The 19,004-nt window shown below is 35.7% G+C and overlaps 1 long non-coding RNA gene across 1 annotated transcript in view; it reads right to left on the minus strand.

Moving 5' to 3' along the window:
- LOC123282457 (uncharacterized) overlaps nucleotides 1-19,004 on the minus strand; it is a 779,045-nt gene that overhangs the window by 276,100 nt on the left and 483,941 nt on the right. Inside the window, exon 5 of the long non-coding RNA XR_011499914.1 lies at nucleotides 7,531-7,659. This is a non-coding gene — a long non-coding RNA (uncharacterized lncRNA). The remainder of the gene's footprint in view (nucleotides 1-7,530; nucleotides 7,660-19,004) is intronic.

A 19,004-nucleotide genomic window follows, 5' to 3' on the forward strand; every position in this document is an offset into this window, starting at 1 on the left:
TTGTTTTCACATAATACGTACATATCTGTAAAGCAAGATTTCTAGAATTTCATTGTTTCCTTCTAGAAATTAGGAGGCAGAATTGTCTATGTCAAACGTCAACCCATTCAACTCTAGAGTTGATTACTCTTATCTAGTTGGTGCTTCCTTCCTCCTTCCTGAGCCATTGGAAGGCTGCTACCAGATGGAGAATAGTTCCTGTTAAGAGCAATTAAGACATTTCATGTGCGACTATTTAAAAGGCAGAAGCTTTAAAACACATATGTCTGTCAATTATTTTCTGTAAAATGTCTTAAGGACTATCACAAAGAGAAAGGAAGCCCAGCAGCTCTGTTTCTGAGCCTCCCGCTAAGGCCCCATCCTGAGACCATGCAATTTTATCTGTTTACAGGTTTAGTTTTCTTGGAGGTTTTTATTAAGAGAAATGTTTGAAAACTGGAGATCTTGGCTGAACTACTGATTTCACAGATAAGAAAACTTAAGTTCAGAAAGCTCATATGCCTTTCAAAGAGTACTTAAATATTGCTTTTCAGTTTTCAATCTGTTAAAAAACAAAATTCAACCAAGTAAACTTGAAGATCTAATTGACTTCAATGATTCATGAATCAGGTAGCATCCCATCTTAGCAATAGAATGGAGCTCGGAGGAGCTGTACAAAATGGAAGACTTTCTAGGCAGAAGGAAAAGGGGCAAGGAAGTTATTCTAGCAAAGAGTGGATTGCTTCAGGCAAGTTCATCATCCTCCTTTGAGGTAAGGCAGGGGTCTATCAGGCAGATTACCTCACTAGTGCTGACTAGGTAATTCCAGATTGACTGGTTAAAGGTCACATTCCTGGAAGACGCTAAAACTGCAATTAGGTCAGGTATTAAGTCTTGGTTTGCTGACATGGGGCCTAGTACAAGTGACTCCATTTGGGGCCTATTGTTTCCTTTTTAACAAGTCCATAGTCAATTCCAAAAGAAAAACAATACCTCCTCACGCTAAATGTTAAATGTTGTCCTTAGAGAACTTAATTTTTGTTTTAAACTTAATCTGAATTATTTTCTAGGCAGCGTTTTCTCAGACTTTTATTATAAAATAATCATCTGTCCACCTGTATTGGGTCAATTATATTACAAAAGAGAGATGTCACTTTTAACTACCTGGCTCAGTTAATTGGGCAAAGCAGCATTTCCTTAGAAGTTTGTTTATCTTTGTGGGCAGAACAGAGCTCAACAAAATGCCCGATCTTCCTTTTATTTCTCTTTTCTTATCTCCTTTACTTGGAAAAAGTCTCTAAGGAAGCATGGCCTTATGTAGCCTCTTTGACTATCTTGACTTCCAGAGGAAAAAAGTGTCATCAGTTACCGTGACAATCCTTTTTTTTCCCAGAGCTCCCTGCTGCACCTTATTTATACTAAACAAGAACAATTATTATTATTCAATAAAGGCTCTGAATCCCATGATATTTCTACCTTCTCAGCATTTTCAGAGATTTCTACCATGAGTAGACTTTGATTTAACCAAAAGTTCAGGTGATATTGATCAACTAATCATTTCTTCAAATTCTCTCACTTCTCTATACGTATTGAAAGATGACTAGCTTGTCATTCAAAAATAACATAAAACTGCTCAAAATGGCTTAAACAATGACAACTTATTTTTTTTTTGCTGCGGAAGATTCACGCTGAGCTAATATCTGTGGCCAATCTTCCTCTATTTTGTATGTGGGTCACTGCCACAGCATGGCTGATGAATGGTGTAGGTCTGTGCCCAGGATCTGAACCCCTAAATCCGCACTGCTGAAGTGGAGCGCACCAAACTTAACCACCACACCACTGGGCCCAACACAGTGACAACTTTTTAAACTTCATGATGTCAGTAATACCAGAGAAGGAGTAAACTTCAGTTGAGGCTTGATCTAGAAAACATTTATTTATTTACCATTTTCTTCTTTGCCATCCCCCTGCATCTGCTTCTTTCTAAGATCACATTTCCTTAATGGCACACAATTTCAGCCTATGGTTTCTAGGAACTCCACGTTCTCCTTGTTTTTGTCTTGGCGTGAAACAAATACATCTTATGTAGCATCTAGAAATAAATCTCTACTCTTATTTATTGTTCTGAACTGAGTCCCGTGCCCCAAACCTGAATCAAACACTGGCCAGAGGGGTGGAATATGCTAACTGATTTGAGACAATAAGGGTCCACCCCTTGGAGTATGGGGTTACGGGGGAAGTCGGAGTATGGGGGGGTTCGCATGAAACACTTTGAGGGTATGGGAGGTGCATAGATATCTGAATAAAATAAGGAAACTTTTATCATTATGAAGGAGTTGGCACTCAGCCTCTCAGGATAGCAAATATTCACTACAACCAGAGAGCAAATTCTATTTCTAGGCTCTCAATTCTGTTCCATTGGTCTATGTGTCTATTTTTATGCCAGTACCATACTGTTTTGATTACTATAGCTTTGTAATATAGTTTGAAATCAGGAAATGTGATGCCTTGAGCTTCGTTCTTCTTTCTGAGGATTGCTTTGGCTATTCAGGGTCTTTTGTAATTTCATGCAAATTTTAGGATTATTTTTTCTATTTCTGTGGAAAACACCATTGGAATTTTGATAGGGATTGCACTCAATCTATAGGTGGCTTAGGGTAGTATGGACATTTTAACAATATTAACTCTTGGGATATCTTTCCATTTGTTAGCTTCTTCAATTTCTTTCATCAAAGTCTTAGAGTTTTTAATGTAAAACTCTTTCACCTCCTTGGTTAAATTTATTCATAAGTATTTTATTATTTTTGATACTATTGTGAATGAGATTGTTTTCCTTATTGTTTTTTCAGATATTTCACTTTTAGTGTATAGAAAGGGAACTGTTTTCAACATGTTGATTTTGTATCCTGCAGCTTTCCTGAATTCACTGATTAGTTCTAACAGTTTTTTGGTGAACCTTGAAGGCATTATGCTGAGTGAAATAAGTCAAATAGAGAAAGATAAATATGGTATGATATTACTTATATGTAGAATCTTAAAAAGCTGAAATCACAGAAATAGAGACAATGGTGGTTACCAGGTGCTCGGGGGGTGGGGAGTGGAGGAAATGGGGAGATGTTGGTCAAAGGTACAAACTTCCAGTTATAAGATGAATAAATTTGTGGATCTACTATGCTTCATGGTGATTATAGTTAATAATACTACATTATAAATTTGAAAGATGCTAAGAGAGTAAATCTTAAATGTTCTCACCACAAAAGAAGAAATGGCAATCATATAACATGAATGAAGTGTTAGCTAACACTATGGTGGTAATCATTTTGCAATATACAAGTGAATCAAATCAACACATACACCTAACTTATACGATGTTATGTCAATTATATCTTAATAAATGTGGAAATAAAAAAAGAATTAATTTTTTCAGAACTAAACAGGGCTCTACCACACATTTATTTAAAAGAGAGCAAAGATCCCAGAGTATATTGGTCTTAAGAGCCTCGCTACCCTGCCACAACAACACACACATGCATACATAGACACCTATTCTTTCAACAAATTATAAATTAAACTGTTACCTTGGATATTTATATGGTATTAATAAAAGAAATCTCCTGAGAGAAGTTTCAGTAATTTCTTTAGCCACTGTTTGGCAGAACGTGCATTATTATATTCAGTGTTCCTTTTAGAAAGTTTTGTATCAGGAGGTGGCAAACTATTTCTGTCAAGGGTCAGATACCAAATATTTTAGGCTCTGTGGGGCGTAGGTCTCTGTACCAACTACTCAACTCTGCCAACTGTAGCAAGAAAGTGGCCATAGACAGTAGGTAATCAAATAGGCATGACTGTGTTCCAATAAAACTTTATTTACAAGAAGAAGCAAAGGACTGAATTTGGCTCATGGGCTGCAGTTTGCTGACCTCTGCTCTATATGATAAATTGTTTGTAAAAGGAAATTAAAGAAAAATTTTGGTGTTTTTACTTGAACTTGTACACCTCTTTTGATCTATCTCTATAATGCATCCTGTTTTGCCCTTTTCTCTGCTGCCACGAAGCTCAGAACTAAATTTAGTGTAAATTTGCTAAGTACTGCTTTTCATTTTCTTTGGTATATGAACCTCTTTCTATATGGCCTCATATCTCTGCTTTTATACCATATAACTTTCTTATTCTGCATATATTTTAATACTATGAAATCTTCAAGTCATTTTTGGAAATATATAAAGCATAAATCATGTTTAAATCTTTCAGCTTTCTCAATCATACACATGCACATGCACAAACCCAGATATGACCATAATTATAAAACCAAGAACTAGTTGTTCCTTGAATAACACTTTTGTCTCCTGTGTCTGAACTCAGTTTACTCTAGAAAAGGAATAGTATAAATAGAAATGCAAATAAACAAATGTAATTCCAGAATTGCCACATTGCCGATTGTTCTTAGTTTTACTTTAGGTAACATACTCCTAGTCATCATTCTCTCTCTCTTTTTCTTGCTCTCCCTTCCTCTCTCTCACCCCTGCTGCCCATTTTCCTCTGCCTTCTGTTACAGAGTTACAGTGTGTTATCTCACATCCTGCATTCTTATAGGCTCATCTCTAAAACTGGTATTATTCGTATAATATTTGTATTCTTCTGATTATTATTGCTATTATAATTATTGGTATTATTCTAATACTGGTATTATTCTTACAGGCTCATCTCTAACATTGGTATTCCCCTGTGTTGTTAAAGTCCCTTCGTCTGTCTCCCTGCTTCTCCTCATTCATTTCTATGTGAACTCTGTGGTTTTTCTACTTCCTTCCTGCCCTTAGAGGGTTTTTGTTTCTATATCCTGTTCCAAGAGTCCTCCCTAGCCTGTGCTGCCACTTTCAGTCATGACTTGCTGTGATCCCTCAAATGTTCTGGATTATAGTTTCTTTTCTGGACTTTGGCTTTGATCTATGGCTGTCAACTTCATCCTCTCTGCTGTTCTTTGCCCCAGTAGTTCCAGTCTGCAGCCACATTTTTAAAAATAATCTTAGGCTGAAGAACCACCACAGGCAGTCCTCAAAATTGACCCTTAGTTGCTTTGGAAGCCAAAACGCAAGGGAGAGAGAAAACAACTACACAGAAGAATAAATCAAACAAATGCAGTCATGTTGGTGTCTGTTGACTTTAGTTCATTAGCTTCTGCTCACTACCATGTCAGCTGGAAACTGTATTAACCTCCCAAAAAAGACAACTGAAAGCCTATAAAACACTAGGCATTAATGTGCAGCAAGAACAAATTTAATGGAGAAACTCATAATATTCTCCCCATACCAGGCTCTATGAGATTATCCAAAAAAATAATTACAGAGAAAACAAAGCACTTTAATTTATCTTTAGGGATAATTATTGAATAGTTCTTCAACTATATGATTTGGACTTTTTCACCACAGGTACTTTATTTTGGTTTAAAAAAATAACTGGAGCTAAAGATTTTTTAATGCTAAAATTTTCCAAGAGACTAAACCTTTTTGAGTACAAATTTCATGAGGGACCAAACAAGAAACTGAGCACATATTTCACTGAAACTTTCTCCTTCCCACAGAGGCTAAGAGGATAAATTAAGTTAAAAACAAACAGTGAAAATCAAGTAGCCTGGAAGATGCACTCTGAAGCTTTACTCATAGTGTTGAGGCAGAAATTTGTCAATATCTGGTTAATTTTATTAAAATTGAGCAATCTTGATGTGGGTAACCACATTCACACAATGCTATGTGCTTAGGGCATCTACAAAACAAGGCTTTGTGAAGATATTTATTGAAAAAAATGATGAATTACATTTGAAAGAAAGCCTTAGATTAGTTATCATCATCATAAGAAAAATCAGAATTTTCTATCATTTATTATTATTTTGAATTATATATAGCGGTGGTGGCCATAAAGATTTTCAGGGATAGGGTTTCTAATAGTCTTATTTTGACCCAGCCTATACACATGTGCACACACACACATCTGAGTCAAGTAAAACATACCTTCAATTTTTTTTAACCTTTTTTTCTTTTGGTGAGGAAAATTTGCCCTGAGCTAACATCCATTGCCAATCCTCCTCTTTTTTTGCTTGAGGAAGATTACCCTTAACACCTGTGCCAATCTTCCTCTACTTTGTATGTGGGATGCCTCCACAGCATGGCTGATGACTAGAGTAGGTCCACACCTGGAATCCGAACTTATAAACCTGGGCTGCTGAAGCAGAGCGCATGGAACTTTAACCACTTGGCCACGGGGCCGGCCCCCAACATACCTTCAATTTTTGATTCTTAAGAATTTAGATTAAAAGTAATCCGATTAAAAGAATCACAGTTCTAATTTTTCTAGTCCAATTACAATGTAACTCAATTAGAAAATAAACACAGCTCTTTGGGAACACTTCTGTTACATGAAGAAACAAATATTGATATTATAGTTTACTTCATTAATAACTTTAATCCTGTTGAGTATTTGAGATCACATTTTCAAATTGCTTCATGAGTTTTTCTTCAAAAAGTAAAGCCATGATGTAAGCCAGATTTATTACTGGCTAGTTTAAGTAAAGAGATGGGAATTTCAAAGAGGTGAACTGACTGACTAAAATTCACACATGTAGGCTCATGACCAAAGTAGGATTACAAAGCACGTTCTCAGAACCTGAATGTTTAAAAATATTATCAGTGCATAAAAATAATTAATCTCTGATATAACAGGTGGAATCCAAAAAGAAAACCTCCCAAGAGACTATGCTGGAAGAGCATGAAGTAAAAATCCAAGTTGCTTTATGTTGTGTTATCATGACATTAAAACTTTTGGTCCTCAAAGTTTTCCCACAAAAGAATAGAGAATCCAGTGGTCCAGGATAAGCTATCTGAATTAATTTTTACTCCTGGCTTACCCTTATTAAGAAATCTGGAAAATTACTAAAAACAATTCTGCTTACACATCAAGATCATTAGTTGCATCTGATAGTGATTTCTGTTTCACTACAGGGAAAGAGCTTCTAAAATAACCACTTGATGAAGTTCGAAAACAATTAAAAGTTTTGTTTCCTTTCTTAGTTTAATACACGACAACAATAGAGTCAGAAGCAACATTCACTTTCACTAAGTATTTTAACAAAATAATGGAGACAGACTTGGAAGGGTCTTCTGACAAATTCCTGCCTCATGGTGTTCAGTAACTCAGGCTATGCAAAAGTTACAATAATTTGAGATGCACTTGCATTTCTTGTACATACACTAAAGCCATCAATAGTGGGTGAGATTCTGGGAGAATTACATGAAAAAAATCTATGGTACATTCAATCCAAATTTTTATCTCTGACAGCAGTACTAAGCATGTTTGTTCTTTTAAATGAATACCTCGGATATTTACTCATATACACTCAAATACCTCCCATTTATTTCTATGTCCTGCCATAGAATATAAAATCTCTGGATAACACTTACATATCCCAAGGCCTGCTCTCCATTATTTTTTAAACTTCTTAAAACATTGGTTCATTTCACAATGTTTAAAATGAAAATAATAGGGACAGGGAAAAGTTACCTTGCATTTCACTCCCTATTTCCTGACAGATGTGCCTTCTTTTCCATGTGAAAAATATTCCCCTTCTCATTTTCTTCTATCTTCCAAAAATTGCTCTCCTCACTCCATCTTCTTGTTAATAGAATGTTCCTGTAATTGAAAAGAGGAATGACTAAGCTTAGTGACCCAGGAGCTGCCAGCTGGTTCTCAAAGGGTAGGACTGTCAAGGGAAAGAAAAGAGTACCATCCTTTCCTTTCACATTCCCCTCTACAATTTAAGTGTTTCCTCTTTTTAATTTCCCTGCCCAGATGAAATACTAGATAGTACTTCTTTTTACTCCATTTTCTGCTTCTGTTGCCTGGTGCTTCTACTTCAGCTGAGGTCAAAGAAATGAATGTCCAAGCTATTAATCTAATATAGGGAGCAGCAAGTCCCCTCTCTAATGATGATGTATAATAACTATGAGTTAAGAGGAAATCTTCTGCTTTGTGCTTTATTAACTACACTTCATTTTTTATACTTACCAAACCTAGTCCAACTTAGAAATTTATCAATATTTCTTTCCTTCCTGTTATCTCCTCTCCCTTTTAACTAACGGGGAAACCACTTAAAATAATTAACTGTTGGAAATTGGTTTTGAGTATGTCTAGTTGCTCTAAGCCCAGTTTCAGTTCAATTCTATCTTCAAATGCACGATTCTTCTTAAGGCACAGGCCTGTGGACCTTACTGAAATTAAAAGTATGGAGCATTATTCTAGAAGTCCACGAGTCTATAAACTCTATGAAGAGAGAGACCATCCCTATCTCATTCACTGTTATATTCCCAGGGCCTAGTAGAGTTCAGGCACTTGATATATATCTTTTGAGTGAATAAATAAATGTCTTTCTCCAGCAAGCCATCAAAAAATCATTCCAAATAGTGTTTGTCTTTATAATTTCACTATACAGAACTAAAGAAAGAACTCACTTAAAGTGATGTTCTATAGTAAACTGTGAGGAGGACATTCACAGTGGATTCTGTGTGATCAAGTTATTATTACTACAAATGAAGTTGTTGTTACAAGAAGATATTACTCTCCCACCTAAATCATAACCTACATCAAGAAATTAGAGCAGAATAATCTCTCAATTGAGCTTTTGTTTACTTATTACTAGTGTTCCACATTTGAACAATATCCAGCCTCTACTTCGTTGAAGGGGTAGAGGACTATTATCTGATTTCAATGAATGTTCAGTTCTTGGGAGCATACTCCTAAAAGGCTTACTAGTCAGTCTTTGTGGAGTGTAAATTTTATATAATTATTTCCATAAGCATTTACTGACCACCATTTATGCGTAGGATAATGTACTAGGTCCTATTGAATTCATCCAATGATTAGGAAAGAACAAAGAAACAAATCAGTCATCAAAGTACGTAAAGAAAGAGAAAACTAATTCATCCACAACAAAGACCACTCCACCTTCTTCAATATGTCTTGGAATATTTTTGTGCAAATTCATCCTTGCAATAGTTAAAACAATTTGTATGGAGGGAAAAAAAGGAAAGTTTGGAAAAGATTACTGTTATTCAGTTGGAGTATGTAAACATGTTTGTGTTAATGCATCAGCTTTCTGTAATTATTTAACTACTCATCATTCTCTTATTTTAGCCCTTTTGGTCCCTCCTAAGGACTTTGATGTGACCATGTCCTGGAATTACTTCCTGTCATAGCGGGAAATATAGGCAGCTTCCTGACTGAGACAGGAGTCCCCATTGCTGGTTCATTTTTATTGTCCTGGTTACCATCCTGGTTCTCCCCAGCCTGAGCTCCAGCTGTCTGTTGGCACAATGTGACTGGACTTCCTTCATACTCTATTGCATTACAAAGTCTTGCATGAGATTCACTCAGTCTCAACTATGTAGAAATGGTTTGCCTTCTACACTTCTGCTCTCTGGGGCAGGGCCAGCTTCATGGGAGTGCAGTCCACAGGAGTCACACAGGACCCCATACTCAGGCCTCATGCTGTCACTGTCTTGAAAATTCTTAATAATTTTATCTTTGAACTTGTGTTTTGTAAGTAAAGTTGAATGGGGCAGTGGAGTATGCATATGATCAGACAGGATATGTGAAAGAAAGAAAAATGTTTTGCATTTTGGTACCTTTATGGCACTTTCTTTGTGCTTTGTGCAAAATAGGCCCTGCATTTTCATTTTGAACTGGGATCTCCAAATTATGTAGCTAGTCTTGCTCTGAGGAGAAATATGTGAAAATGGGATCCAAACTACAATTTCTCCTAAAAACAAAAGACAAAAAACAAAAAAACTCCAGAGAATTTGATTTTCAAAATTGCTCTTTGAATACCCTCAAAAAAGTTTTGCTATAGCGAATCTTTATGATAAATACAGTACCTATCTAGTAGAGCAATTTAATTATCACAGGCTGTATTAATTACCATAATAAACTCCACTCCAATAGGACTCTAGGTAGACAAGTCTTCCAGCCTCAGGCCTCTCCTCATTAAACTGCAATTAGCATGATAAATGGGGAGTGTGATTTTGCTGCAGCCAGTATTAGACCTACTTACTCACGAGGTGACAGGGGAAGCCATCAGAGATGAGAATTAAAGATATTTAAATAAAAAAGAAAATGGTGGGCTTTCCTATCATCTGGCCATTAGGCCAACATCTATGTACAGGCATATCTTAGACATTTCAGCTGTATGTGATGAAGACCTCAAATAAGTACCAATGTTAATATGAGTTAATACAATCCGGTGACTAAATGCAGTCTGTCTTTGGAAGGTCATAAGTTTTGTGAGAAGCCAAGATGACTATAATCTTTGCAAAGCATTAACAGGAAATCTTACTAAATAAGATGGCTGCTATGGATGGCCTCTGAAACATTGTGCACTCTTGGTCAAGTGATGCTATATTTCACGTTTGCCAATGGTATAGCTTCAACAGCATTGCATTACCACATGTATTAACATGTATTTAATTTGAAATTCATACCTTAAGAAAGAAGGCTTCCATGTATACGGCTTTATTGAAACCAAAGCAAAGACAAATCACAGTATTTGATTTTAATCTGTGACAATATGCTATAATTCCAGGAATCAGATTCCTGAAGAATTCCTCTACCCTTGTAGCATACTCACTTTTAACCTGAGTTTCTTTAAAGGAGTTTTTGTTCCCTAATATCAAATATTCTTCAAGATAAAATGTTTTTAAAATTGCCATTTCAATAAATGAATTTGCATGGGAAGAATACCTTATAGAAAATATCATATCATGCTCTGATGGCATTTTAAATTATTTTAAAAGAAGTACCATATACTATATTTCATTTTACCTGGTCAGCTCTAGAAAGGATGGCTATTTTTCCTTCTATGTTATCACCCAAATATTTCATCACCTTTAACCAAGGAAGTTAAATATCTATACACTGAGAGCCGTAAGACAGTGAGGAAAGAAATTTGAAGAAGACACAAATAAATATAACGATATTCCATGTGATGTATCAGAAGAGTTGCTGTTAAAATGTTCATACTACCCATAGCCATCTATAGATTCAATGCAATCCCTATTAAAATTCCAATGGCATTTTAAACAGAACTAGAAAAAGCAATCCTAAAATTTCTGTGGAACCACAAAAGACCTGAATAGCCAAAATACCCTTAAGAAAGAAGAAAGCTAGTGGCATCACATTTCTTGATTCCAAACTTTATTACAAAACTATAGTAATCAAAACAGTATGGTACTGGCATAAAAACAGACACATAGATCAATGGAAGAGAATTGAAAGCCCAGAAATAAACCTATACATATAGAGTCAACTAATATTTGATGGGGAGCCAAGAATACTCAATAGGGAAAGTATGGTCTCTTCAATAAACGGTGTTGGGAAAACTGGATATTCACATGCATAAGAATGAAATTAGACCCCATCTCAAACCACTCATAAAAATTTAACCCAAAATAGATTAATGACTTAAATGTAAGACCTGAAACCATAAAATTTTTAGAAGAAAACACATGAAAAAAGCTTCTTGACATTGATTTTGGCAATGACTGTTTGGAAATGATGCCAAAAGCACAAGAAACAAAAACAAAAATAAACAAGCAGAACTTCATCGAAGTAAAAAGCTTCTGCACAGCAAAAGAAACAATCAACAACATGAAAAGGCAGCCTATGGAATGGGAGAAAATATTTGCAAACCGTCTATCTGATAAGGGGTTAATATACAAAATATTTAAGTAATTAATACAACTCAACAGCAAAAACCAAACAATATGAATAAAAAATGGTCAGAAGACTTGAATAGACATTTTTCCAAGGAAGACATACAAGTGGACAACAAGTACATGAAAAGGTGCTCAACATCACTAACCATCAGGGAAATGTAAACCAAAACCACAATGAGATATCACCTTATGCTTGCTAAAATGTCTGTTATCAAAAAGACAAGCTATAAATGCTAATGAGGATGTGGAGAAACGGGAACTCTGGTGCACTGTTTATGGGAATGTAAATTGATATAGCCACTAAGGAAAATAGTATGAAAGTTCCTCAAAAAATTACAATATAACTACCATATGATCCAGCAATCCTACCTCTGGGTATATCGCCAAAGAAGATGGAATCACTCTCAAAGAGATATCTGCCCTCTCGTGTTCATTGCAGCATTATTCACAATAGCCAAGACATGGAAGCAACCTAATGTCCATCAATGGATGAATGGATACAGAAAATGTCACACACACATACACACACACTGAAATACTATTCAGCCATAAAAAGGAAGGAAATTCTGCCATGGATAGACCTTGAGGGAACTATGCTAAGTGAAATAAGACAGAGAAAGACAATACTGTATGATCTCACTTATATGAGGAATCTAAAACATTGAACTCATAGAAATAGAGAGTAGAGTGGTAGTTGCCAGAGGCTGAGAGGTGGGGGAAATGAGGAATGTTGGTCAAATAGCACAAACTTTCAATTATAAGACGAATAAGTTCCCACGGTGACTATAGCTGACAATGCTGTATTGTATACTTGAAGTTGTTATGAGAGTAGAGCTTTAATAATGTCACCATAACGAAACCAAAGTGGTAATTATGTGAGGTGATAGAGATGTTAACTAATCTTATCATGGTAAAGATTTCACAATATATATGTGTAACAAATCATCATATTGTACCCCTTAAACTTACACAATGTTGCACGTGAATTATATCTCAATAAAGCTGGAAAGAAAGAGAAATAAAAATAAATATTCCATCACTAAATGGAGAGGGCTGTCTTGGGTTTGGTTGTATTCGTTAACCATTAAATTAACAGTTATTCTAGGTGTGATAAAAAGTATAAACATATTATTCAAATTTTTATGTTCTTTAAAATAAAACATGAAAACAGTGTCAGAGACTGTCATGTCTTGCAAATGACCCCCAAGTCTGCATATCCAGCCCCGACATTTGTTTCTGAGATCTATGCCCAGTTCGCAGCCCTCTACCAGTGAATTCATTTGTGTATGCTAGAAGCAGCACTCAAGCAATCCTTTTCTCTCTCAGTTCATTAAACAGTAGCATGCTAAGATTCATCTTGATTGCTTCCTTTCTCAAAAATTATATTCATTTTGGCATTAAATCTTGTCAATTCTGCCTCTCCAACATCTATCAAATTCTCCTCTTTTCTATCCCCATGACCATAGTGGGCACTTATTTATACAGGTTTTGTTTTAGTTTACTAATATCTGCTTCCCTCACAGAATAGTCATCTCTAGTATTGTCATTAATCTTGATATTCCCCTCTGCTGCTATATCATTACTTTGCACTTATGTGATGTTCAAATACTTTAATTAAATACAACTTCAAGATTAATGTACAGATTCTTTAACTGCATTATTACTTAGATTTTATAAATCATTAGAATATAAAAATATTTATCAAATTAGAAAGACCTCTGTACACATTGATATTATTTTTTACTTTGAGCTTTAACTTTTAAAATAAAAACAGCAAAAAATAATAGTAGGATGAAGAATACAGTGATATCTATTATCCATAAGAAGCACTTGCTTTGTGCCAGGCATTGTGCTGACTTTAAATATATTATCTCATATAATCCTTATAAAAACTCAGTGAAGTAGGTTAGCAATGAAGTGCACATTTTAGCTATACTTATTCTTCTACACATGAAGAGACACACTGGTGCCTACTGGCCTATTCGAAGCATCAGATGGTGTCTTGAAAATCTGCCACTTCTGGTGCCAAACATCTCTAATCACATGTTCCCTGTAATTATTCTAGCTGGGGCCTTGTCTCTTTATATCCTGTTGGCCTTAGTGAAGCAAAGTTCCTGCCAGAGGCAAACTGGCTTTCTTTGTGTGTCTTCATTCCACGAGCTCTCACATCCTACCCTTCCTCTGGTACCTGGTAGCCGGGTTAAAAATGAAAGGAGGGAGGTCATAGTGCCAGGCACGTGGTGTAACTCATCCTCTGACAGTTTTTTTCGCTAAGCGGAGAGCTTGGCACTATGGAAAATTTGCTACTGCGACTTATTCCTCTTCTTCTATCTCTACAAGGGAGACGAGTCTGCATAGATGAAACTCTCGCTGTAGAACATCCAGAGCAGATTTTTTTCTTTTTTTCGAATTTGCTTCTTAAATGAGTTTAACTTTTTTTTCTTTTTGAATATGTTGGAAAACAATTTGAGCAGAATAGGCTCAAATATGCTTTACTGATGTTTCTTTATGGTCTCAAGAGCATCATACCTATTCATGTTCTATGAACATCTTCAAACTGTTTGTCACTACATTTCATTAGAGGACAACACTTAGTATTGACTCATAAACACGGTTGCATTGGAAAATAAATGGACTGGAAAGGGAAGAAAATGATGACTATGGTTGACTGTTAGCCTTCCTTCTTAATGTTCTTCAAGTCAACCTTGAACAGATTTTTCGGGCCCCTAGCAAGAGACTATATGCTGTACTTAATTTTCCACTCATTGTCTCTCACACTTTATCCTCTAACAACTAGGAACTACGTGTAGTTTTTCTAACATGCAAGCTACTTCACATCTTGGTGACTCTGCACATAATGCTTTGTTTTTCTAGGATATTTTTTCCTCCCCTTGTCTACCCGATAAAGTTAAAGATGCTTCCAAACCTAGTGCAGGTGACTTCCCTGTAAATAAATTCCATCTCAGAAAGTTAATCACTTTTTCAGTGGTTAGCATGTATATATAGTACTACTGCTACATTTATTATGCTGGTTATAATTGTCCTTTTTTGCATTTACATTTCTACTTCTCCTTGAGAGTAGAACCCATACCTAGCATAATTTCCTAGCACTTAGTAGTTTCAAAATTTATGAAAATCTAGTTGTTGAATATTAACTTAAAAAGTTTCAACTTGCATCAATTTTAAGTTATAGGCTTTTCTTTTCCTGTGGATAATATAACCTCTTTCAATGCAGAGACACTGTTTTCCCTTTACTAGATACACCCACCACAACTAAAGTATGTGTGATGTCCAAGAGGACTGGTGATGGGTAATTACTCTTGTCAGCTGCTTTCAACTAGCATCAAAATCGGGCCCTTTATAGCACATATTCATATAAATGACAGCACAAGTCAAACCTATCTATCTGCCTAAATAGATGGAACCATTTCCCACCCTTCAAACATTCTTTCCTCTCCTCTAAGGTTATGTCAAAAATCATCATGATTAATAGTCAACATGACCAGTCCACTCAATGGAATTTCTGAGGAATTTGTCATCTTTCTTTGAGAATTCTATAAGAAATAAAATACTTCCAAAGCAACTGCATAGCTACAAAGACATTTTAAAGGAAAATATATCTGTCATTAGCAGATATCTACTAAAATTATCACCAGCAGTATCATCGTCATCACATAATAAATAAAGTCCTCTGTGATCAATTTCCTTTATGTGAATACAAAATCACTCATTGTATTTTTAAAATCTGTCCTACAAGAGCCTTGAATGTGACCAAATAGACCTAACTATGCCTCACTCAGGAAGGTGTATGTGTGTATATTGATATGTTTCATGGCATTTTTCCCTAATTTTTGATTGCTTATATAACAAGAAAAATGATAAAGCAATAAATAATTTATATCACTTAGATGTCTGCATATATTACATATACACTATATACATATTATGTATCATACATATATATTGTACAAATGTGTCTGTGTGTGTCCAGTCAGGAGACAGAAAGCACAACAGTTATTTGAACAGAGAGAATTATAAACATTATTTAATATAAAGAACTGTTAACTAGGTATAAAATTATTAACTAGGTAACTGTAAGGACAGAAATAAAATTCTAAGATATCACAGAGGTAGAAACTTCAGGAAATAGTCAGCACCTGTAGGGCTGCAGGAACAAAGAGAAGAGGCTGGAATTGTGAAAACATAGTTGCTTAGTGAAGCGGCCTCACAGAGAGCAGAGAGGATTGGTACAGCTCAACTGGCATTGGTGTCTCTAACAGCAGTAGGATGAGGCTGGCTCTACATGAGTATTGGAAACACTTCAAACTGGTTTTGTCTGTCCCTGTAGGAAGGAACTACTGCTGCTTGGGTAAAAAAGAGTTGTTGCACTGATGCTGACAGAAAAAAAAAAAACAAATGGGCATAAATCCCTTCTCCCCACTCCAGCCTTGCAGTCTGTCTGTCTGTGTCTCTTTCTAGTACCCCTATAGGCAGAGCCTATCAAGGATCAGCTGGCAAAGCAGAAATATTTTGCAGAGTTCCAGCTCTGGACAACGAAGCAGAGCATGGAAGGGTGGGTTTGGAGCTGAGAGACAATAACTTGAAAATTGATATGCTTCCTCTTCTCAGGAAGACCGCCACATTCCACAGACTATTTTGGTAAAGCAGCTTTGTATGCCAAAGAGTTTCAATAGATTTAATACTAATATAGGATCTCCTTTTCCCTATTTGACCCAGAATGTTCTTCCTCAGAAGAAAATATTAGCCTTGGAAGATCATATATATATAGAAGAAGATTTTCAGTAAGCCCTATTTAAAGTAAAGGATGTCATTTTCCTACATATTTCAATTTCCATTTTCTTTCTTCCTTCCCTTCACTTTCTTGTCTTTTTTTCTGATTTATTGCAGGGAGGGAGGCAGCATGCTGCATGCCCCAGGTATAAACGTTATCCCTATCTCAGATTAGAATGAGCAGGAGGACTTTTCAAAAGGAAATCAGTGAAAAGCAAGTTGATGAGAGAGAGAGGTGAAAGATGGATATCGTGTTAAATTTCAGTTCTTGGTGAAAGAGAAATCTTTTGACTATGAAATGCATTTTTGGAATTCTGTAAAGTCTCTGTAAGATGTAGCATGGTCAAGCAAGTTCCTCAAGAACCATGCAAAATATTTAGTTAAGTAAAGGGAAAAAATATTTTTCTTTATAAAATGGGGAGACTGACATTATGTCTATTGATTAAACAGTCCTTCCTGTTGTAAGAGCAGATGTTATTCTAAGAGAAATAAATGAAGATTAACATTCATTTTTATATCATGAACAAACTAATATTTATAGAGAGGAGGAAAGATGTTCCCTCACATTATCGTAATCAGTTTCACACAGGAATATTTCCACTATACAGAAGAATTGCACTTTAGAAAGGCAATTCGAATAAGGCTGAAAATCTGCCATGGTGTAGCTGCTGTTATTTCTCAAATCAGCAACCATGCGCAGAAGGGAGCGCTAAATGTGAATCCTTCTCTCTTCCCTATCCTCATCCATTTCTCTCTCTACTATTTAGAAGGTGACAGACAGTAAATATCTACATAACAGAGCAACAGCAAATGACAGATTGACTAGAGATGAGTTTCTCTCATTTGCCAGTGAAAATTTAGGAAATGTACCACAATTCTATGTAATGCTAGGGAAGCAGGTGACTCTAGAAAATAATTTTCTGTATTGATTCCAGACATAATTCTATTTTATACTGGCAGATTACCACTCTTCCAAAGATGACCCCAAAAATTCCTTAAATAATCATTTTTCCACTTCCTCTGACTCTTTTTCTCTCTTGCTAAATTTTGTAATGATTGCTCCTCAAAATTCCACTAAAGGTGGGGCCGGCCCCGTGGCAGAGTGGTTAAGTTCGCGCACTCCGCTGCAGGCGGCCCAGTGTTTCATCAGTTCGAATCCTGGGCGCGGACATGGCACCATTCATTGAGCCACGCTGAGGCGGCGTCCCACATACCACAACTAGAAGGACCCACAACTAAGAATATACAACTGTGTACCGGGGGGTTTTGGGGAGAAAAAGGAAAAAAATAAAATCTTTAAAAACAAAAAATTCCACTAAAGGTATTGCTAATTTTGTAGATCTACAAATCAACAAGAAAAAGACATATCACCCAAATAGCAAAATGGGGAAATATTTAAACAGGCACAAAAAGGGATATCTAAATATCCAAAAAATATATGGAAAGGTATTCTACCTCACTAGTCATCAAAGAAATGCAAATTAAAACCACAATAAAATAGCACTATATAACCAATGGGATTACAAATTTATAAAAAGACTGACAGTATAAAATATTATGAGGATGTGGAGCAAGTAGGACTTCCATAAACTCTTGGTAATTATGTATGCAAATGGACTCAACTACTTTGTGAAACTGATTATCAGTGTCTATGCAAGTGTCTATGGACGACAGGCATATCTAACAATATTTCCTACTGGAAAATACGCCAAAAATTCCACATAGAAGAGTGTTAATAGCAGCTTCATTCAAAACAACCCAAAACTGCAAATTTACATGTCCTGCGAATGTATAAATAACTGTGATTGGATTAAACAATGGAATATTATACAGAAATGAAAATTAATGATATACTGCTATACATAGCAAAATACATGAATACATAATTTTGTGGGGAAAGCCAGACCTAAAAGAATACATACTCCATTATTCCACTTACATAAAATCAAAAAAGGCAAACTATCCCCTGATGTTAGAAGTCAGGATAGTGGTTATCTTTGGTCAGGAAGTGTTGCTTGGTGATCAGAAGGGGTAACAAAGGAGGCTTCTAGAGTACAGTTCATGGTCTGTTTCTTTTTCTGGGTGGTGTGGTTACATGAATGCATTTACTTTGTAAAACTCATTGAGTTGCACACTTGTGTTTCACTGTTATGCTTCAATCTAAAAGTTTATTAAATTCCCACCAACAATGTACAAGAGTTCCAGTTTCTCCACATCCTTGCCAATACTCGCTATCTTTTTTCCTTTTTGATAATAGCCATTCTAATAGGTGTGAAGTGATATCTCATTGTGATTTCAACTTGCATTTGCCTAACGATTAGTGATACTGAGCACCTTTTCAAAAACCTGTTGGCCATCTGTATGTCTTCTTTGGAGAAATGTCTATTCAAGACTTTGCCTATTTTATAATCAGATTATTTATTTGCTATTGAGTTATAGTACTCCCTTATGTCCTATATCCTTTATTAGATTTTTATT

The sequence above is a fragment of the Equus asinus genome, chromosome X, assembly GCF_041296235.1.
Source record: "Equus asinus isolate D_3611 breed Donkey chromosome X, EquAss-T2T_v2, whole genome shotgun sequence".
NCBI classification, from domain to species: Eukaryota; Metazoa; Chordata; class Mammalia; order Perissodactyla; family Equidae; genus Equus; species Equus asinus.